Source organism: Pleurodeles waltl, chromosome 3_1 (assembly GCF_031143425.1).
Source record: "Pleurodeles waltl isolate 20211129_DDA chromosome 3_1, aPleWal1.hap1.20221129, whole genome shotgun sequence".
In the NCBI taxonomy this organism is placed as follows: domain Eukaryota; kingdom Metazoa; phylum Chordata; class Amphibia; order Caudata; family Salamandridae; genus Pleurodeles; species Pleurodeles waltl.
In genome coordinates, this window is record NC_090440.1 from 193,372,932 (window position 1) to 193,396,515 (window position 23,584).

The following is a 23,584-nucleotide window of genomic DNA, read 5'->3' on the forward strand; positions in this document are numbered from 1 at the left end:
ACGAGCAGCACGCAGGCACCGCAGTCCTCCAGTTGGAGGAAACGGCTAGTAGGGGCAGCCACCACCCCTTTTTTCACCCTCCCCCGAGAGTCCCCCTCATCTCTACCACCTGGAGGGAGGGCATGACAGCACCGCAAGTCTCCAGTCATCTTCAGCAGCTCGAACCCCGTAAGGCCGCAGGGTTCGCCACATGCGGTTTTAGCAGCCAAGGCCCTCTCCACAGTTATGGGCAGCTAGCTGCTGCTCCAGGGCCGCAGCAGCGGCCATACGGGCCAAATTATGTGCAGCTCAGCATCGCAAATGTGGGCAGGCCACCAGGGCGCCTCGATGCCACCCTTTCAGGCGGATTTTGGACGTATAATTAACTTAACCCGGCAGATCCTCACACCATGGCAGCCATCTTGCAGTCGGGCACTAAAGCACTTATGGCTATAATGCTTCTCTGAAATCGATCTTTGTTTCTTGCATGGAAACAACATCACCTTTCAGTTCGTTACAGTAGTTTGATATTTTGGTTCTTTTAGACGGGTGGTTCAACGCTTTGGTATTAAGGGAGATTATGTTTAACAATGCTATTGGTGCCTTTATTGACCTCTAAGTGTAAGTTTGGTTTGAGGGGACCTATTTGAGGCCATCAATGGCTTTGTGGCTGACACTTTAAGACCAGATTTTTCCCTGGGGGAAAACAATTGCAGTGGTACACCAAGAGAGAAAAGTCCAAAACATCCAAATTATTATGTCTCCTTTATTTTCCTTCTGTCATCCTTTATTTCAAGTTCATAAAAACGTATACAGCCTTAACCAACACGCTTCATTCATAAAACAAATGTCTTCAGGGATGCAATGCATATAAAAATACAACACATGGTGCTTGGACAATACAAACGTGTACCATATTAAAAAACAACACATTACCAAAGATAAACCTGCTACCGCACAAACCGTTCACCTTCATTAGAAAAACAGAATCCAAACACACAATGTGAATCAAGTATTCCCTTATAACAGTCAAAACATGAGCCCCTGTTCTTTGCATGATATTTACCATTTATTCTATATACTTTTCTGCAAAAAACAACAGGAGGAGGACATTTCTCACATCCTATCTCTGCTGTAAGAATCTGGCTCTGTGTATACTATATCAAATAGAGGGTACAGCTATGCAATTGTTGTACACCAACAGTCTATAAGGGAGACACACACTCAAAGACAACTCCAGACCAATTGTTTGTATGTAGCAAAAATATAATCGTTACTTTATTTCTAGAACCAAAAGTATCTTGTTGCAGGTAGGTATATTAGTAAGTATCAAGCATATGTATCAACACCACTTTGTTTAGATTTGGCAAAGAAAACGAACGTTTTACAGGTAAACAACACTTTTCACTTTAAAAAGTTGACAGTGCGATTTTCAATACAGTCCTTGGGGGGAGAAAAGTGTTAGTGCAGTTTTGGAGTAAGTACTCGACTTACAGTTCCAGTCTCTGGGAGTTAGGATGTCCACTGGTTGGGGTTCAAGTTAACCCCAAACATACGCCACCAGCAACACAGAACCGGCCAGGTGCATAGGTCAAAGTTGGTGTTGGATTTAGAATATAGAGACTGGGGGCGCTCAGAAATAGATCTGCCAGCAGGTAAGTACTCGTCACTTCGGAGGTCAGACCTGGGGGGTTTAGGTGAGCACTAGGGGGGCCACTGGTCAGCACCAAACATACACCCTCAGCGGCTCTGGGGCGGTTGGGAGCAAACACAGCGTCGGGCTCCAAATGCTTTTCAAAGAGGGAACCTAGGGGTCACAAAGATGCTGCAATCTGGGTCCAGGGGGTCGGTTCGCGAAAACCACAGGCTGGGCAAGGGGGGCAGCCGTCTGCTGAACGTTGCTGGACTGGTGGTTAGATTCCCCAAGGCCAGGGGGCTACGGATGCAGGGGTACCTTGAGGTGTCGGGAATCTTTGTCCGGTTCTCCCTCGGTCAGAGAGGTCCTCCAGATTTAGGCTGGCGGCATTGTTGTGTTCGGTCAGGAGGGGTCAACCCAGGGTGGACACAAGGTCGGAATTGCCTGGGGACCTGCTCTGGGTCGGTGGGCCACCTGGACCCGGTCCGTGGGCGTCAGGTGCAGAGTGGGCAGGACTCTGGGATCCCGGGCGGTTCTGGAGTCCTTGTTGGAGTTTCTTATGGACAGGGCCGCTGGTGGGCAGGCAGTCCTCTGGGAGTTTGGAGAACCTGCATGTCCTGCAGGATGTGTCGCCTTTTTGTAGCAGGGTTTCTGAAGTTGCAACCAGGCCAGTAGGGCTGGGGCCAAGGTCTGTAGTCTTTTCTGCTGGGGGGTGGGGGTCCACTTAGCAATCCTTCTTTCTTCTGGTCTTGAGGTCGGCAGGAATCGTACAAACTAGGTTCAGGGGAGCCCTTAAATCCTACATTTAGGGGCGATACAGGAGTCAGATTGCAGTAGCCAATGGCTACTGTCCCTGAGGGTTACTATAACCTTCCCGTGTCCACTCCCTTTGGGGAGGAGGACACAGTCCTAACCCTATTGGTCCCTGTCCTCCAAACCAAGATGGAGGATTCTGCTGGGAGGGGGTCACTTCTGGACACCTTAGGGGTGGTCCTAGTTGGGGTGGTCACTCGTCCCTGTTTTACCTTATTTTCCCGCTGGACTTGCCGCCAAAAGTGGGGCTTTGTCCGGAGGCAGGCATCTCCACTAGCTGGAGTGCCCTGGGGCACTGTAACATGTGGCATGAGCCTTTGAGGCTCACCACCAAGTATTACAGTTCCTGCAGTGGGGTGGTATAAAGCACCTCCAGCCAGAGCAGAGTTTGTTTCTGGCCCCAGACAGCACAAAGGTCTTCACCCCATGAGATCAGAACCTGTCTGGTAGTGGCGGGTTGGCACAGGTCAGTCAGTCCTACACTAATGGGTTGGTTAACATACAGGGAGCATCTCTAAGATGCCCTCTGTGTGCATTTTACAATACATCCAACACTGGCATCAGCATGGGTGTATTGTGTTGAGAAGTTTGATACGATACTTCCCAGACTTTAGTGAAGCCATCATGGAGCTGTGGAGTTCGGAATGATTAACTTCCAGCTCATGTACCTAATATGGCCACACTGCACTTACAATGTCTAAGAACTTAGCCACTGTAGGGGCATATTGCTCATGCAGCTATGCCCTCACCTGTGGTATAGTGCACCCTGCCTTAGGGCTGTAAGGCCCGCTAGAGGGATGGCATACCTATGCCACAGGCAGTGGGTTGTGGGCATGGCACACTAAAAGGGGTGCCCTGTCGACTTTACCATTTTCTCCCCACCAACACACACAAGCTGCAATGGCAGTGTGCATGTGTTTGGTGAGGGGTCCCTTAAGGTGGCACAATAAATGCTGCATCCCTTGGGGACCCTTCCCTGGCCACAGAGCCCTTGGTACAATGGGTGCCTTTTACAAGGGACTTAGCTGTGTGCTAGGGGTATGCCAATTGTGGACACAATGGTACAGTTTTGGGAAAGAACAGTGGTGCTGGTGCCTGGTTAGCATGATCCCAGCACACTCTCAGTCAAGTCAGCATCAAAATCAGGCAAAAGGTGGGGGGTAACCATGCTAAAAGGGGTACTTTCCTACACCTGCCAATCCTACCCATTGTAATTTGTGGGGGAACAATTTCTTATATACCCATTTATCACACCACAATAATGTATTACCCCTGTCTCTGGTGACAGAATTGTTACTCACATACCTTTTCATCCAATACTCCACATGTTTCCATTTCAATGGTAATCCATTCTGCTTTCATAAGTCATGTCATCACAAAACAAATTCAATTGTCAGTGAACCTGATCATGTGACTCTTTTATGGCTCAACAGCTACTGCATATTACTGTTCAAATATACCCTACATCAACACATATTAACTTAAAAGAATTCATACCAAAATTCAAGAATAATACTCCAATAATTGCGGATCTCAATCTTGTCAAGTAATGTGCGAGCCCAAATTTTAAAAAACTCCCCTTCCCATTCAAATTAACCGTTCATAAACCTCTCGGGACACAAACGTCGAACAGTATGCTAAACAAAACAAGTACTAAGAAGACATTGATATATTTGGGAATTTTGAAATAGCCTCGAGGCACTACCAAACTTCATTAGAACCACATACCAAAGAATGATGCCATAACATGCACAAAGTAATGGCAAAAGCTTTCCTCAGGACCGCACAGTCCAGTCTAGCAAAGGCTTGTAGACCAATTACCCTGTTGATACTCCAAAGCACATGGCTCAGCTTCAACAAAGCGTCTATCACATCTTACAGTTCTTACCCGAATCGGTGTCTCTTGTGGTGACAGGTAATTCATATCGTGACCGGCAAAAGAAATCCACTTTATATACTATGTTGTCAATTTGTTAATAACAAAAACCCGTGTGCCCATAACCGTCAAGTCAACACGAGGTTAGGACCTCAAATGCGGCTGCCATCTTCAAATTGTAAAACTGACAAGCGCTTGGCTTACACCCTAAAGGCAATGCAAACTCAGCTGTATCCAACACATCTTACATCCAATCCAAATACTGTACCTCATGAAAATAAGCATATTGCACACCTACGTTCAGTACATGATTTTACCACCCCATTTATCAGAAACACTCATGCAACCATAGTCAATGAGTCACGATTGTGAGCATAGTGCACACCTCCACTCAGTATACTCAGAAGCACTTGTGTGTCCAAAGTGATTGAATCCATGCCGTATTGAAATTGTTAAACAAATGCACACTCAGCTTGACAACTCAAAGGCAACAGAAACTCAACTGTCCATAGGTATCCAACACCTCTTCTGATCTAATCCAAGTCTTTATATCCCATAATGGTAAATATAAAGCATCCATCCACTGTGTATATAATACTCATGTGTCCATGATCACAAAGCTACACAACGTTAAAAGTTCAAAAACAGTTGCTATCTTATGCTTGTAAAACCAATGAGAAAAGGACATTGGCAACCTCAATGATGTCCCAAATTTCGGAGCTATACTGTGCCACACCTACAATGTCAATCCCAATATACATCTCCAATATTTAGATAAAATATGGTCCGAAACTATTAGCATCTTAAAGTGGTGGAAAAAGAGAATGATAATACAGACCAGAAATTTCATGTAAAAGATATTGATATAAATGGTCGCCATCTTATAAGGGTAAATCACAAGGTATAATATAAACAGAAAAAAGGGTAACGGGTACAAGCCACAGTGGAAGAATCCGGGGATCTAAGCGGTCACCATCTTTAAAAGGTGAGACACAAGCTAAAATCTAAATGAGAGAAAGGGTACAAGCCAAAACTACTATTTGAACCTAATGCCCAAATCAGTCAATCAGTAGACCAATGTGTATGTAACTATCACATAGCACAATTTTTTAAACTGTATTTTATTAAATTTACATACATACAGTGTGAGTTGACAGTGTAATACATATTCTTACTGCAAGAACCTATTAGAGGCAGCAACAGACAAACGGCATACATTATCTTAGAGCAGACAAATCTACCAGCCCAGCTATAACCAAAGTGCGTCATGTATGGAACCAAGGTTACATAACTGTCAATATGCAAGGAAGCACCATTACACACTTGGTCATCTGAAAATGAACATGAATATTTGCCCTGCACACAATCAACCCTCCATATCAGATTCACTCTCTGCACTCGAATTACTGTCCTCCTGGAACATAGCCAGCAATTGCGCCCACAACATTATGGCATCAGCTGCTCTTTCATCAGTATGAGATACCCTAATGTGTTGCTCCTCTGCCACTCCCCAATCTAAATGATCTTGCAACCAGTGTTCCAACAGGGAAACCATTGTACCCATCCACCCAAAAGCCACCTGTCTCTACGCCAATAATAAAGCCAGCTGGACGAGTCTGTATGGGATTTTATGACCCTTAGGGCACGCCACCACTCCCAACAAGCAGGCTTATGGCCAAAATGGTATTCTAATCCCAGTGGCCGTCTCTATGCGTGGCACCACTTTCCTCAAAAATCCAGAACTTGTTTGCATTCCCACACCGGATAGATGAAAGTGGCCTTAAACGCACCACGTTGCCCACACTTGGCTCTTTGGCGGATTCTATTTTGCAAAGACTATAAGGAGTGACATAGGTACGGTGTAAGAAATGAAAATGCAGTTAACTTGAATCTGTTGTTACAAGATACAGTACGCACGAGGCCGTTGCACACACCCAATCTGAATCTGAAAGTAGCATTCCCATAACTTTCTCTCAGACCCCACGTGCTGGGAATTGTCAAGAGAGCTTTGTAGAAAAGGTCATCCGGTGGGGTCTCCTCCTCACCCAATGAGACAATCTAGTATCCCCAAGGACTGAGGAGCCGCAGGGAAGTCCGCCCAGAGCTACCTCGTGACATTCTCCAACTTAGCACAATGGAAGAAGTAAACTGGTCCAACCTCAAAAGAGTCCTGGGCATCTGGGAATGTAATGAAGGTGCTTCAAGAGTATACATCCCCTGTTACCAGACACCTCCCCCTCCATTGCTCCACAGACATGTATACATCAATAGTCCTAAATGGAGCCAGATCCCACAGCCGTGGCTCCCTACTGAAGGAGGCCCAGCGAAGAATCTTTTGGGCTATCTTCTCCCAAAGTGCCACCGTGTCTCAGATTAAATATGGAATTGGACGGTCTAATCTGACCCCCGGCATCAACAACTGAGTCAAAATGCTGCCGCCAAACTTGCTGCCCAGGAGCCGTTTCTCCCAATTCTCAGACTCTGTGAGCCATTTAGTAGAATGCTGCAAATGTGCGGCATAATAGTAGAGCTGTATATCCAGGACCGCTAATCCCCCATCCTCAAAGTCCTTCTTGAGAGTTGCCAGCGCCACCCTGTAAATTTACCTACCCATATGAGATTCACTAAAAGGCTACCATGCTTGTGAAAAAACTTATCACACTACGGAAACAGAGAATTCTGGATGAGGTATAGGCAATGAGGCAGGAAAACCATCTTACCCAGAGACACTTGCCCCATCACTGAAAGGGGAAGCTTATTCCAGAATTTGACTGAGTTCTCTAGCCCCATCAACACCCTGTCCACATGTCTGCATTGATGCTGCATCTTAGTGTGGGTAAACCATATACTCAGGTACAGAAATCCTTCCAACTCCCATCGGAGACCCACATCCCGTAGTTGGTACAGCTGCCTCCAATTAGACTACCTAAGGGGAACAAGAGGGACTTGCGGACATTAATCCTAAAACCTGAGACCTCACCAAAAGGAACCTAGTAACTATAACATAACACAATTAACTACAACATTGGTGCTCTATATCTTATAGCGATCTTACCTAGAGTCGACCAGAAATTCCTCAACAGAAGCTAATCTGCCTTAGTTGTAAAGTCTTGGACAATACTGAGTTACAAAGATGGCAGCAAATCACATAATCCTGGCCATAATCAGTCACACGTACATGGGGACAAACTATAATTTCTTCTACGTCAAGTACTGCATACATATACCCATACCAGGGTCATATGAAGCAGAGAGAAGGATCAGTGTAAGAGTCAATCGAGAGAGTTGTCCATTAAATACAGTTTATAGTGATAAATCAAAATAGTGTCAGATATTCCCATTGTTCATGTTTGTATCAGACTGTACATATTGGAAGGGCGTCCTGGGAAATAAGCACAAATCATTTTATCAGACTTCAATCGGATAAGATTCCCAGAGAGTGGTCTGCATCCATCTGCAATTCAGATTTATTGTCCAGGAAGTTATAGAGCCACGCCTGTTCTGTGAAGATTCTTTTTTGACCTCTGAATGTGATTTTAAATTTAAATGGGTCCAGCGAATGAATATGGGATCACCATTTCAGTAAGTTTTTTCCAAAGGGCTAGAAATCCTTTCCTTCGGATGACTCTTTTTTCCTGTATAATCTTGAGATATGGAGATTTTGTGTCCCTGCCAGTTTATCGCGGTGATTCTTCTCAGGTAAATTAGAATTAGCTCAGAGTGTTGGTGATGCAGCAGCTTACAAATCAGTGGTGGGGAAGATGACATGTTTTTAGGTTTGAACGTTGGGACCCTGTGGGCTCTTTCAATCTCAAAGCCTTTGGCAACAGAAATTTGTAGACGTCAGGGATCTATGAGTCTAAGAAGTCAATTGCTGTCTTGGCCACATTTTCAGCTCCCTCCGGTAATCCAAGAACACGCAGGTTTCTCCTCTGATTTCGGTCTTCAAGTTCAGTTATTTCATGATTTGCATTAGACACTGAGTATTCCGGCCCTTGGAGACATTTGGTTTGTGTGCTGTTGTTATCGTCCACTGAGCTGATTCTTGATTCGGCGTTTGATATTCTTATTGTTAGATGTTCACGGTCTTTGTTGATCCCAGCAACCACAATCTGTAGAAGATCAGTGTTTTTTATCTTGGTGCTGTGGGCTTTGTCATGTACTGTGTTTGTGTTTTTTTAAAGATAATATCTAGTGTGGAGGAAGCATATGGTTTATCTTTCACTGGGGACTCAGGAATCACTGGGTATTGCTTTGAGCATTTAAGATTAGCTTCAGTGTGCATCTCCTTCGTGCTGGTGTCCATGGGCTTGGCCATAATGGTAGATCCGTAAAGGGGTACCAACATGCAGAGCGTCGATCTAACTGGTTGTCTATCTAAATGGAAGTGAAGTTTGCAGTCTCAGTCTCTATGTTTGATGATCCAAAACATAATCAGGCTTCAGTGATTACCTTTGAGTGTGATGCCATTAATAATAATGTAGGCCAGCTAGAACACTTGTGCTCGCCCCAACAGCATGGATTGGGGTGCAGGCACTGGACACCGGGTTCTGGGTCTGCATGTTACGGAGATGGAACGTGCAGTTATTTTCTCCTCTGAGCTAATGTGGGTGGGTCAGCAGTGTACATTATTTTGGTCACTAAGCAGTATTATTGGGCCGAGTGGTATGCGTAATTAACAGTGCTCTCCATTCTCCTACGTTGCAGGCAGGAGTAAACTTTGAACAGGAAGGTGCATGGGAAGGAGGGTGGGTGTCGCTTTTGCCCCTATAATGTTTTAAGATATTTATTGGCCAGCTCAGCTTAAGAATTTGAAGAAGGTGTCCGGGTAGGCTCTATGAAGGCACTTACTTCTGTCTTCTTTGTTTATTAGATCTTCCATTTTTGCATTAGTAAGCTTGAGGGTGCTGCACAGGATGTGGCTGTCGGTGTGGTTCAGAAGCGATTGGAGTTCCCAGGGCTTCCACCGTGGAGCCCTCTTGTCTGCGATGGTCAGACCTGCTCAGTTGTGGGGATGCAGCAATAAAGTTTGCTGTTGGGCCCCAAGTGTTGGAGACGACTCCTACTGACCTACGAAACCCTCAATTCACACCATCTTCAATTGGAAGGCATTGGGATGACCGTAATACCAAAAGGGCGCTGAAGGCCCGCTGGAGCTTAGTTGTGAGTCGTCATCATGGCCAAGCACCAAACAAGGTCCCCATTTTGAACACACTTTATCATATTTTTAAATAATATTTGAATCTTAGAGCTAAGATGGGCCCTAAGACCCAAGACAGGCCCCTTAACTCTGCTCTCTCTCTTAATATGTTGGCTTGTTCCTCTCTACTACAGATATGTGTATAACAGTTACTTGAGTTCCACCTCTCAGAAGTTTGCTCATGAGAGCAGCATTTTTTTCTTGAAGATTCTAACAGTTTTTCACAGGCATCAGAAGGATAACTATTCCTACTTCTGGGTTTAATAAGGAACAACTGTGTATTACAGACCATTAGACGTTGTTAAAAGTTACTTGATTATTTAATTTTTTTAACTGAAACAAACAATGCTCAAATCATTCATATTCCCAGTGCCAGCACTTTGAAATAAATCAATTTTATTAGCTGCTGCTATCTGCCCTCCATCCGTCAGATATAACACAATGACTGTGACTGTCTTCTCTTCAGAAGCCACCCCGCATCATGGATATTACTTCTTCTTTGACCCCAGCATCAGGCAGTCAGGGCTAAATGGGGCACTCTGCATTTAAAAAAGTGAGTATACATACTAATTGGAGATTCAGTGGGTGCACATTGAGGCCTCACCAGTGCTTCAGTAGACAGTGTTGCTCAGAGTCTGACTTTTGCAGCTGAGGAAATTGGACGAAGCTAAACGCAAGATCCCACTGCTGTAAGAGCTCCTATGGCCCTAGAAGGGAGTGGTGCTGAAACAATTTTCAGACTGGTGGTTCAGCCATCAATTTTATATCACTTAACTCAAAGATTTTGAAAAATCCAAACACCACACAGATAAGCCATGCTTCTTAAGCAGGAGAGTATTTAGGGTGTAGTATTTAGCTGGTGTTGCATTTACGAATACACTGTCACAAATATATTACTAAGGCATGGTGTGGTAGCCACAGTCATTTGCAGACAGCACATTTTCCAATGAAATGACCACTAAATTTGCACAGACATAAAATGTTTTGAATGAAACTATATAGCCACAAACAATCATGTGTGGAAATTGGGTTTCAGAAAATATTTCTCAAATGTGCATCACCAAGTGCCTTGATTTGATCTAATGTTGACCCTATTAAAAACAACATGGAAGCCCCATGTGCCTGTTCGCTCATATGATGTATAACACTGATAACCCACTACCTGAGCTTCAGCATCTGGAACCCAGCTGGGAAACCTGTTCCCCTCTAGCCTCAGTGAAGCAAGTGAGTGGCAGTACAATCCCTGCAGAAGGATGAGCCCATTGAGAACCGTAGCGGTGAGTCACCCAGCGCTGCATGCCCTGATCAACAGACCTCATTACTGCATGAAATAACGACCCAACTTTATGCAGCAGTGATAACCAACTGCCACAATAAGGATGCATCCACCATGAATACAGGATGACCATTAGACACCATACACGTCAAGAATCCAGTGCTCATTCGTGCTTCCAAGAAACAAAATCACACCATCCTGCTGTATATCAAAGCACCCAGAGTGAAACACATAAGAACCAACTAGTCTGAAAGAACATCTGTTTCATCCACACTAACCTCAACAGGCTACCAATGCTGTCTTCAGTTTCTGCAGTGCCCCCATTCAAACTTCTGGAACATCTTAATCTTAATTTGTGTGGAGGAAACTGTGGATGGACCATCTGGAAGGGCATTTTGCTGCAATAGTGGCTTCAGATGATCAAAGAAGAGACATGCTACTCCACCTGGCTGGTGAAGGCATCCATAAGCTCTCACTATGTAGGGGAAAGCAGGTCTACCCAACACATAACACCCTAGACATGGTCCTCAATGCATATTTTCCATCACAATTCCGACTATTAACAATTTATTAGGGGATAACGAAAACCAGATGAGTCTGTGGATAAGTACCATACCTGCCTCAAGGAGCTACAATGTCCCTGAACTCTGCAAGATGAAACCAGAATGATGCATGTGCAAATCATATAAGGATGCCCCACTTCAAAGTTCAGGTGATAAATACTTTGTAAACCAGGAAGCCACTACAAGACATCCTGACCCTAGACTGGCCATTGGAGCTTTCCAGTGCACAGCGCATCGCACATGGAAATGACCCTCATGAAACCTATCACAGAGAAGCCAATGAACTTGGTAACAAAAAGAGAGTCGACAATTAAATCACCTCAAAAAGGCTCCACAAACAGACCATGTGGGCAGTGCAGAGGGAATGTTCCACAACTCTGGAGAATGTCCAAGAAGAGAAAAACAAATTCAGTGCATGTGGAAAAATCAACCATTTTACAAACAAATGAGAATCAACACGTGGTAACAAGACCAAGTACAAGAAGGTGGTCAGCAGTGCTGATGCGAAAGCTGACAAAAACTGTAGTGATGACCCAGATGGTAAAGATACTGAAGAAGAAAGGAAAGGACAGTCTACAGCATGCATGGAAAAACAGACTGGGGACAGTCATGCCTCTGAGTTGTTGGGCTTAACTAAGGGGGAAGGAAGAGGCACAACTGCATGAGGTCCACTTCAGCCATCTCTTAAAAGGTGCACCGTCAGTACCATTGTGCTCCCCATTTAAGCCACTCAAGCATGTTTTTCACAACCAGAATATGTCATCCCCACGTTGCTTCATGGAATGTAAAGTTCCCAAACTGGAGGATCATATGACCTTGAAAGAGGGATTAAGTATCAAAACCTAGACCCCCTCAACACTGGGCTCAGAAGGGGAGAAACACACCAGCCCTCAAGGTGCTACCATTGCCATACTGGAGCCCGGATAAAACACCCTGTGCAAGGTGGCCATAACAGATGTGTTTTAACACCACACGCAGAGGAAGGCACCTGCTGCACCAGCGCCATGCACCTGTGAATCTGTTTCATCACAGGACATACCTCACCACCACAAGGCAGCCACTCACGCCATCAAGCAAACCATCTTGACACTCAAAAGAAGTCTTGAGGCACCATGGAAGAACCATCATAGATCCATGGTGAAGGCATCAACTATGAATAAGTTATGAGTTAAAGTTACCAATGCTACCTTCAAAGTTTTTAACACTAAACCCACCACTCACAATTTCACTACCTGAGATTTCATCCAGTGAACTGGTCCTGCCACCATCAACTATGTAGATCCAGACATCCAAGTTATTCCAGGGTGACCGAAATGGTAACACTATACTGCCTGTTCTATTTTCCATTGTGTTTCACCAACACCAAACCGGAGTATAGTCAGACCATCAGCACCATGCAGAAAGTTCATGAAAAATCCTTGGCACTCCAATACAATATCTGACAAGCAACATTCAATCTGCTCAATCCTTAAGTATCCTGGACTAGTGTTCAGCACCTCATACTCAACAGCCACCTACCACAAAGAAGTTTGCCAGAAGCCTGGTGCTAACTTATCAGCAGTCTTGCAGCACTCCCCATGGAGTCCCATCACAATAAATCTAATGCACCTCTTCACTCGTGAGATGGATTCAGCGTGGCTCCACTGAAGGACACCACATATCAGAGGCAGGCCTATGAAAGACTGTCTTCAGCGGTTAAGCATCAACCTAACTCTAACAATGCTCGTGGTGCATAATTTGAACCGGACAACAACACTGAAATATCATCAATCATCAGAAGGGTGGTCCAATGCTGAATTCTCCAAGCACTATCTTGCCATGTATGCAGTCAAAGATCTTAGATCCATCTTCATGAGTGTACATGCCCTGACTTACTATCAGGTTAAACTATGAACTCAAACAGCAGCGTTCTGTTTCAGCTGACACTGTTTGATTGGCATTCTTGATTGCTGCCCTACTGAATAAACTCTGACATATCTGATAAACCTATAGTGGTACCTATTTGTCTTGTTAAGGAATATGTTTCTTTTCTCTCCACATCACAGTGAGCACCAGAGATTGTCACACAAGCAGAAATATTGGGAAACATCCTTTTTTACGACTTTCTTTTTACGAAAGTCATGGTTAACGAAAGCGGTTTTAGGTTTTGGGTTGGGGGTGGGGCGTTTTTGGTTTTGGGGAGGGGGTTTTAGGTTTTGGGGTGGGGGTTTTAGGTTTTGGGGGGGTGGGGCGGTTTTGGGGAGGGGGTAGGGGGTTTTAGGTTTTGGGGTGGGGTTGGGGGGGTGAGGCGTTTTTAGTTTTGGGGTGGGGGGTCAAGGGGGCTTTAGGTTGGGGGGTGGGGCGTTTTTGGTTTTGGGGAGAGGGTGGGGGGTCAGGGGGTTTTAGGTTTTGGGGTGGGGGGAGGGATGTAGGGTGAATGGTGCCTATTACTAATGCTTTTATCAGGAATGCCTTTACAACGAAATATCGTTGTTATGGCATTCGTGGTAAAATCATTAGTAGTAAGAACGAGGTCGGTGTTCCGACCTCGTTGTTAAGGCAGTAGTTGTTTTTAAAGTCGTTGTTCCGTCATACAATCCGAAATATTAGCATGTTTAATGTCACTGTACCTCACAGATTGCTGGACAGCTAATTTATTGAACCAGTACTCTGAAAGGTATACACAGCTGTGCTTAGTTGCTTGCCCCTGTATATTAAAGGCAATCTACCTTCATTACTGTGCAGAAGGGGGTGCTGTTCTTCCTGATCACACTGTATTCAGCTACCAGACTGGAGCCTCCTTCTACACTGATAGTTAAAAGTGACATAAACACTCCACAGTGTGCAAGCATCATCCAAGGACGTGGTCCTTTAACACATTAGTCTTGTGAGAGAAGTCTGTAACTGGAGACACATGGGGCAGACAGCAGGAGCACGAGCACCCCCAGGCCTCCTCATGAACTGACTCAGCCATCAAAAAGAGCTACTAGCAAAGAGAGGCATGTAACACCTGGCTGTGACTCAGCATTATTCATTCCTCAGACTCAGGCCCACAATTGTAATCAAGTTAGAGGCAGACCCTCTAGACAGCCACGGACATGGCCAGCTGCTGCAGGGGGTTACATGTGGTACACACTGCACCACAGGTGTCACAGAGGAGGCGACCGTGCCTCAACTGTGGTGTTGAAGTCGTTTGTCTCTAATGTCTTGCAGTCTTGTGCTAATATGGCTCTGCAAGCTGGGTCAAGTACAACCCCTTCAGCGCATGCCTCATGGTGGTCGCAGTGGCAAGCAGTCAAAAGCTCCGAGAGAGGTAATGTGGGGGTGTAGGAGTGGAGCACTCAACCACCACATAGCATGTTGACTGTCTACCGCAGGGCTTTACTTTCCAGAAGGAAACTACTTTAATGCAAACAACTAGGTGCAAGTAAGTATCCTGGGAGATTGATCTTGTCTGAGCGGTTTACTGCTGTTGGCCCAGTTCCTGAACATGAATAAACATTTTCCACTCACATCGGCTGAGCCACTTTTCCTAGGCTCCGGACGAGTAGCAATCAAAGTAGCTGGGAGCGTGCTGTGATAGCCTGCACTAACTGCAAGTAAGTTGTAGAAACTCAAAACAGAAGTGGGCCACGTGAAGGAGCAATGTGACCTTAAATGGCAGCACTGCAAAGGTAACATTGCAGAGAGGCAGGTACTGCCACTGGTGCACATAGGCCCTGCAGGCTGCCAGGTCCCAGGTCAGTTCTCCCCCGCTGCTGCATTACTCTCGCCTTCGTTTTGCTATGTCATTCCTACCTTCTCCTCCTTTCCCCAGTTATTTTTTCTGACTGGTTTCTTCTCCTTTTGGTTTCGTTTCTACTGATTTCTCCTCCTCTCCCCTCATTTTTCTGAGTTCTTTCCCCTTCATTATTTCTTTCTCCTCCTCTCCATTCCTTTATATGAGTGTTGTCCTTCATTTTGCTTTTTTTCTGCTTTCTCCTCCTCCCCCCGTTTCCGAGTGCTTTCTCTTTTTTTCCTTGTTTTTACTGCTTCCCCCACCTGTTTTTCTGAGTGTTTTCTCCTGTTTTTTTGCCTCGTTTCATCACTGTTCTTCTTGTTCTCCCCATTGCCGCTCCTGCCTGCTGCCCGAATCCCGCCTCCCGCCCAGCCCCTCCTACCACCTCCCAGCCCCGCCCTTCTACCAGGACCGACTTATTGAAGTTCGCAGCACAGCTGCGCAGCGGGCATGCCACCAGTGCGTGAAGGCATGCCAAAGGCAAGTCCGTCCGTGTCAGAGCCACCCCCAGATCCAGGATTCCTGCTCTTCCACCCCACGAAGATACACCACCACCGACGTCCGAGCCCTGGACCCCTTACATATCAACAACCACTGCTGCCTAGGACAGTTCTCCTGCCGACACTGCTGCTTCACCTTCAGCACCGAAGCAACCAACAACACCAGCAACACTGCAAACGAGGCCGCACCCAACACATGGACTGAAAACACCACAACACAACTCCAGTGAATCCTACTCAACGCACGTTAACTAGGTAAACACGTCACGGAGGTCTGGGACACAATCTTCTCCCTCACCCGGATGTCATTTTCCTCACAGAAACCTGGCTAAACACCGCCTCCACACCAGATATTGCCACGGTCATCCCCAAAGGTTACAAGCTAACACACCGGGACCGAACCAACAAGCATGGAGGCAGAATCGCCATCATCTACAAGGACACCATCCGCTGCATGACATCCCGATAGCCCGACACCAGTAATCGAACACCTCAACTTCCAACTCCACACAGACAGAAAAACACACCATCAGATCCTGCCCATCTATGAAAACTTTGAACGCCAACCCTCTGCCGAAGACAGCATCAACCAGCTCACACTCACAAACCTGGAAAACCTTCTCGCCCACTGGAAACTCCACACCACACAAGATTATCTCCATCTTCATCATGGACTCTGTGCACTCAGTAGCACCCAAGGATCCTTGCCCCAACCAAGTCTTCAACCTCAGAAGCAAGACAATCTGTGACGAGCTCAGGAAGGTCCTGAATTCCTCCATCACAGTGGCCTACTTCCCGGAGGACTGGAAACACACTGAAGTGAAGCCCCTCCTGGAAAAAACTTTAGCCAAACTGAAGAACCACTGGCCCATCTCCTTGCCCTATCCAACAAAAGTCCCAGGGAAAGTGATCAACCAGTAACTCACCCAACACTTAAAGGACAACAACTTCCTGGACCCCTCCCAATCCAGATGCTGAGCTAAACACAGCACCGAAATAGCCCTGATTGCAGCCAAACATGACATGAAAGCCCTCTTGGATGGTGGGGAAACAACAGCCCTTGTCCTCCTGAACCTGTCTGCCGCGTTTGACACCGTCCCTCACCACATCAACAGGCCCCACCATATTAGGATTCAAGGAAACATCTTCAAATGTATTGCCTCGTACCTCACCCTCAGAACCCAAAGGATCCGTCTCCCACCGTTCACCTCAGAGCCCAAGGAGATCAGCTGTGAAGTTCCACAATGATCGTCCCTCAGCCCAACCCTATTCAACACGTGCCACCAATAACCCTAAGGGGGAGGTGTTCAGTTGAGACTAAATTTGAGGGCCCCCGTACCTTCCTCTGCATGGCAGGACTGGCTTAACGTGAGCCTCTAAAGGCTGGGTTGGCGAGTTAGGATGGATGCCTACCTCTGCACATTTGACCCAAGCAGTTAATCCTTGGGATCCAGTGCGTGTCAGGGGGCTCCAGGTATGTGCAGCTGCACCCATCTCTCCATTGAATGAATGCCCACTCACTCCCCCTTCACTCCAGTGTGAGAAACAACCCATTTGTGAAGGTGTCCCACTCTGGGAATATGATGAATGCCATTCTGTGTGATCAGACATCATGGCCCTGCCCCTAGTGTAGATGCCTCTAGCTGCTCATGCCTTATTCTGCACCCAAGACTAAACGGTCATGGACACCAGGACTGGATGAAGGGGACAGATGTTGAGCGAAGTTGGCTGGCGCGCTCTGCTATCTGGGGTCTTGTCATTCTACTCTAGAATAAACATGAGGTGGTAGGTATCTCCGAAAGTCTTTGGACCAACACTAAAGAGAGACCGGAGTTAACAGGGTCAGACAAACAGAAACTGTGAACCAAGATCTGCAGCCTCATGCAACAAACTCGCGAGAGATGCCAGAGTTGACAGACAAAGTTCAATTTGTGGAAGGAACAGCTTGAGGATGCAGAACGTAGAGCATGTTGTAACAACTCCTCTCAAAGGGGGAGGAGTGTTGTAATCCCACGCAGTCCACTGAAACATGGCTGGCTAAAACAGTGGACCCTCAAAGGCTACCTGTCCGTTTTACAGTAAAGAGATCTCATAGGGCCCCAGGAAAACCCCCATCACCCCGGTTTTTCCCCCAAGAAACTTTTCTGACAAGAGCTCTCCACTGTGGGGGAAGATGACATGGGATGGGTTCCAGTGCAATGACCCGATTAAAAAGGCAATGCTGAGGAGGCTCCTGAGCTTATTTCGGTAGGCCAAAAACTAATGAAATACAGGGTTGATGTAGGATTGATCCTTGGTAGGTAGATTTACGAGCCTGAACACGTGTGCATGGGGGTTTCAAACTGTTGAAAAGTTTTTGTGGGAAACTGGGTTCTGGTTGCAGTATGCCTCCCCCACCCCCACCCCCCCAACACACACACACACTTTCTACCTTGTTTTTAGTGCACCTTTAACTGAAGTGCACTTGGTTCCTGCTAACCAGGACTCCAGTGCCAGTGTTCCTTCCCCAAAACAAGACACCTGGTCACTAGATCCCCAAGTGACCAGGCCCTCTAGCACCTCTGTAAGCCCCTAGTAAATGATACCACTGGTACCTAGGGCATGGGTACTGAAGAGGGTCCCTAAGAGCTGCAGCACAAATTGTGCCACTCTAAGGGACCCAGCACCAACCTTATGCAGGCTGCCATTGCAAGCTTTGTGACAAGCTACTCTCAAAAGAGAAAGCACTACATGGCACACACTCTGTGTGCCATCACCCCCCAAAAAAACACTGCCTGTAATATTTGTAAGTCACCCCTACAGCAGGCCTTAAAACCTTAAGGCAATGTGCATTATATTACATGTGTGGGCATATCTGCAAGAACAGATATGCCCCTGCTAAACCTTTGTCAATTCTTAAACATAGTAAGTGTACAGTGAAACCATTTTAAATATATGTGCTGGACATTGGTCCCAGCTACATGACGGCTTCACTGAAACTAGTGATGTTAGGTATCAAACATCTCGTTTTAATAAACCCTCACTGATTCCAGTGAGGATTCCAGATTTATTAATACACGCACCCAGATGGCACCTTAGAGGTACCCCTGAAAACTGACCAACTGCTGGCAAGCTCAATGACCAGTTCTAGCCAGTCTGCCACCAACAGACTAGAATCTGATCCCTCAGGGTGAGAGCCTTCACTCTCTGGAGGTCAGAAACAAAAGCCTGTCCAGGCTGGGGTGTGGAACATCCCTCCCCACAGGATGACCTGCAAGGGAGGGAGCTTCAAATGCAGATCTGGCTTTCCTGATGCCAATCCCCTTGCCATAGGGCCCATCTGGAACCTGGACAGGCAGAAAAATTAGCTATGTTGGAGGCGTGTCATATTTCTAGGCTGGCCAGCCTGAAGTGGACACAACTTAGGAAATTTTGCCATCTTGTGTGTGGTGGAATTTAGGAACTCTGGACAGGATGATGCCCAATCCCTACAGGAAGTGGTCATCTAAGGGGTGTAGTGACCCCAAGGGTAAGTAGACCATTGGCTATTACTCGTCACGCCCCCTAAATTGAGTATTTATGGGGCATCCTGATATCAGGACCTCAGATCTTAGCTGGACACAAAGGACGTAGTGGACAAGAAGCCTGCTGGACCCAAGAACCACAAATGACTTGGTGCCAACCTTGCTAATGTGCCTGCTGCACCTGACCATCGAGTAGAAACAGACTTGTCCTGCTGCTGCAGCCTCCAAGAACCATGGAGAAATGCCAGTGCTTTGCAAATCGCCAAGAAGGCTCACTTGGAGCAGAAGAGCTGCTCCCCTGCATTTGTAGGCAACCCAAGCAAGAACTGAGAGAAGGGGGACTGCCAGAAAACCCAAAGAGAGACATCACGACTGCAACTGAGCCGCCTAGCCTGAGCTGAAGAGGGCCAATGGTGTCAGTGTGGTCCCTAAACCGTCCAGAGATGAAGCACACTCTGAGTTCCCCTGCTGTGGACTTTGAGACAGCATCTGCAGCCTGTTTCTGCAGACACTCCTGCAACATTGAGTGGCCAGCAGACAGAAACCCAACACCTCTGCTCCCGTCTGCCCCAGACTAAAGAGAAGAAAACCGAGGGTTTCCCCACGTCTCCAAGCCTCGTGAGACCTGAGCCCACTTGTTGGCTCAGTTGGACAGGACCCCCAGTCCACGTCTGCAGACTGTTTCTGCTGGACCCCCTGTAACCGCAAGGAACTCCAGCACCAGACGCAACCCCAAAAGACACCACTGCACCCAAGCCCCACAGTCTGAGGAGAAGTAGACCGACCACGTCCACACGTGCCCGAAGACCTCAAGGGTCGAGCCCACCTGTGGGTTTCCCCAGGCCTGGCCTTCCAGTCCCAACTTGCAGCAACTTTCCAACCGGACCATCTCCCATTAAAGTGAATGGGACACACAACGCCTTAACACACCTCTGCACACGGACCCACCAGAGTCTCCGGAGTGACCTGTTGGTGTGGCCCCATGCTGTCCTTAACTCCTGGAGAACAGTCCCATAAGTCACTGTGAAGTGCCCGAATGCAATACATGTTTTCCCCCCATAAGATAACATTACCGCCCCCAAAAAGTGCACTGTCAACTTTTAAAAACTGTAAAATTTCCTGTCTCGAAAAGTTCTCACCAGATTCCAGTGATCTTGGTGTGTCTAAACTTATATAAAAGTATGTGTTAGTTTTATAAATTGATGTTGGATTTCTTTATTGAGTGTGTCTCACTTATTTGATGAGTGTGTGCCTTATATAGCTTAGCACTATCTTCTGATTTGTCTAACTGCTCGACCACACTATCCAAAAAGAGAGCATTTGGGATGTCACTTGTGCCTCAGTGATACCTCTAGGGATTGCTTGGGCTCATTGCACAATGTACCTCATTTTGGTCCACTATATAAAGAGCCAGCTTCCTACAGCTTTCAATTGATAACAGACTGCAGGTAGCCTCCTGGCACAGGTGCCTCAGTTTGTTTATTGAGCCGTGGAGTAGGACTATTTTTTGTGTGCCTGTCTTCAATACTATGTCTGGTTATGCACCTGCCCCCCCACTTATCCACACATGAATGGTCTCCTTCTGAGACGCATGCAGTACATTCACCTAGTTGAACACTGTTCGCAAGGTCCAATTGATTGGGTGAGAAATGTTTAAGTTTCTGCTCTTAGGGGAAGGGAGTTTAGAGTTGAAATTGGCAATTCTGATTAGGATGAGTGAAGAGTCATGGAGTGTCTGTGTGGTGGGACTGGTTTCTTTGGGATGAGGTAGCAGGGTGGGTCAGGGACCTAGATCAGGCTGGCAATGCATGGACTGATTAAGGGTGAGCATGAATAAATTCCTAAGGTGGAAAATACAGGGGTTGTTCACAGATGACAAACAACTCAACATCTACTCTTTACTGAGACACAGAGAAACCCATGTGGCTTTTCTGCAAGAAATGCACTTGATGGAAGGCGAGGATGCGAGTCTGCAGGTCAGATGGTGGGGCCGGGTTGTAGTAACAGGTTTTATTCTTTTCTTCTCACACAGACAGATAAAGCTTGCATTCTTAGAGTACAAACACATATCTTACATAGAGAGTTGAACAAAGTTAAAAACTTGCCACCAATAGTTTATACTCAAGTACTTGTGAAGAGGTAACAAGCTGTGTCCCTTTGAGCCTTCCATTGACGTTAAGGTGTTAGGCTCCAGAGGTATTCCAGCCAGAATGATACTTGAATTACAAGTGGGCTGATGGCCCTTTTAATCATCCCTTTGTTTGGCTCCCGGCTGGATAATAAAATAAGAAAGGGCCCACACTGCCTGCACGTTGCTGCACCAAACTTAACACAGACAGCGCATGGGCACTGCTGAGTTATGTCCTGGTGTCGGAATATGACACTAGGATAAATTCAGCATATTTCTCTAGGGAAAAAGGTACGGTAACCAACGGCGTCCCTATACTTTCCAGCACTGGGTGTAATGACGTGCTTGGTCCAGGAAACACTTTCACAACAAGTACTGCCTTTGTAGCCAACACCATAAAAGCAAAAATACAAGACCCAGAGTGCAATGTGATATTTCAGTAAAAAGTCAAGGGTGGCAGAAAGTGTCACATATAATTGGGCTAGGGCTACTTATGGCTGGGAATAGAAGGGTCCGAGCCTTGGCTTGCCATTACTAATGCAGCGCAAGAAGTAAGCCTTACATGTGCAGACTAGCAAACAAGCACGTCATTGTGTAACACCCTTTCTGAGGCCTCATACTAGACATAAGGAGTTAGCTTATTGTATTGTATTTTAATAGTTTTAATATAGCGCTTACTACCCCTGATGAGGCGTCGAAGCGCTTTTCATCGAGTAGCACGCTACTCCGGAACCCAAAAGGAATTAGTAGTGGATTAGTATAAGGAAACATGAGTAGTTTTAGTATTATTATGAGTTAATTTGAGCAGCGGATATGAGAGTTTGTTGGATTGACTGGAATAATGGAGGGGTGGAGGAGGGAAAATCCAGAAGTGTTAATTGGGAGTATATGGTAATAGGATTTGGGCTTGGGATGAGTAAAGGGGGAAGAGGTGGGAAGAGTCTGTGGAAAGGGTTAGGGAGATCATAGTAGCAGGGTGAGATAAATGAGGGAGAATATAGCTTATAACATTTTATCTCATTAGACACACGTTTCTTTTTTATTGTACTCGCAACAGGTGGAACTGAAAGTTTTACATGCAAGGCTTTGAATTGCCGCACATAAGTAAGCTGAGAACCTGGAGGTCAGGTGACCCTGCTAACAAACAGGAGCTCGAAGCATGCGCCCTCAGTCGAGTTCCACACTTGGCGCAGCGCTGCCTGCTCATTTCAACTCACTTTAGATAGGAGTCGTCAGGCAATCTCTGAAAGTAACTTTCCCATTCAAAATGGGCTGGCTGCCCCCTTCTATCTCTCGACGCTCTTTATCACTGCCACGCCCCACCTTAACAGCCCGCCTACTGATAACATTTCCTCTCACCATCTTTCCCTACCCTGCACCCCACAACGCTCTGCCTCCTTTGAGAATATGCCACTTCCCTCAGTCCCCGCCCCTCTCCTCCACCCCTGCATTCACCCACAGCCCAAGCAGGAGCTCGGTCTGCCTCAGCAACTGCCTAATTCACTATAGTCACCTCCCATTAACTTATACAACAAACACGTGCTCTCGCTAGATATACACAACAACCAAGCACTGTACCTTGAGACCTTCGGTACTGTGCCCACGACCCTCTGGACGGTTTACCACCCTCCTCACTACTACAGCTCACGGGGGCGACCACCCCAATCAATACCTGAAACTTGCAGCTTTACTGTTTCGGTCAGCACCTGTGCTCCTATTGGCCGACACAGATAGGAAAGGAAAGCGTCCCCAGATCCGCGCTGTGCATCAAGGGAACTGTAGTTGTACGGAGACTGATGTACAACGGGAAAGTGAGACTCGAGTTCTTGGAGCTGAGCAGTGAGCTCAGGATAGAGCGGAAACGGGTATGGAAGTTGTGGAATAAAGAAAGGAAGTCAGTGACATACAAATGTGTCCATGAGCGTCAAATGCCAGGAATGTTTGTTAGAGCTATGACAGAATATGATTACGCTGGCAAATGTGCACTTATTTTTGGCTCAAGTACTTAAAAATAATGTTATCGCCCTTTGTGTAATACACATAGATTGTAGGGATTGAGAAAATTAATGGGAATGGAACATTTCAGGCTTCATCAAGCCAAATTGAACATATTTTGTAGCCTCCACTGGGCGTCCGCTTTCTGATCAAAGTCGTTTTTATTCGAAAAAGTTGTGAGAAAAGCTATTGTTGAAAGCACACTGAGCTAGCAACGGTGATCAAAACTGCACAGGTCAAATTAATTTTACAGTTAATTTGTGGATTATTCCTCAAGGACGGAATTTGAAGGGGGCATGTGATCTCATAATAACAGAAAGCCTTATGCCGAGCTAGCTGGTTAATTCCAACTGCATAC

General features: G+C 46.3%; 1 protein-coding gene across 3 annotated transcripts in view; it reads right to left on the minus strand.

Moving 5' to 3' along the window:
• Positions 1–22,983, minus strand: part of NEIL1 (nei like DNA glycosylase 1) — a 118,432-nt gene extending 95,449 nt beyond the window's left edge. For 2 of the 3 annotated variants that reach the window (XM_069222161.1, XM_069222159.1), the window contains exon 1: positions 22,810–22,921. The gene's annotated coding sequence lies outside the window, so the exon portion shown is untranslated. Of the gene's footprint in view, positions 1–22,809 lie in introns of all 3 variants that reach the window. The other variant, XM_069222160.1, reaches the window with a different exon arrangement.
• Positions 22,984–23,584: the final 601 nt, after the last annotated feature.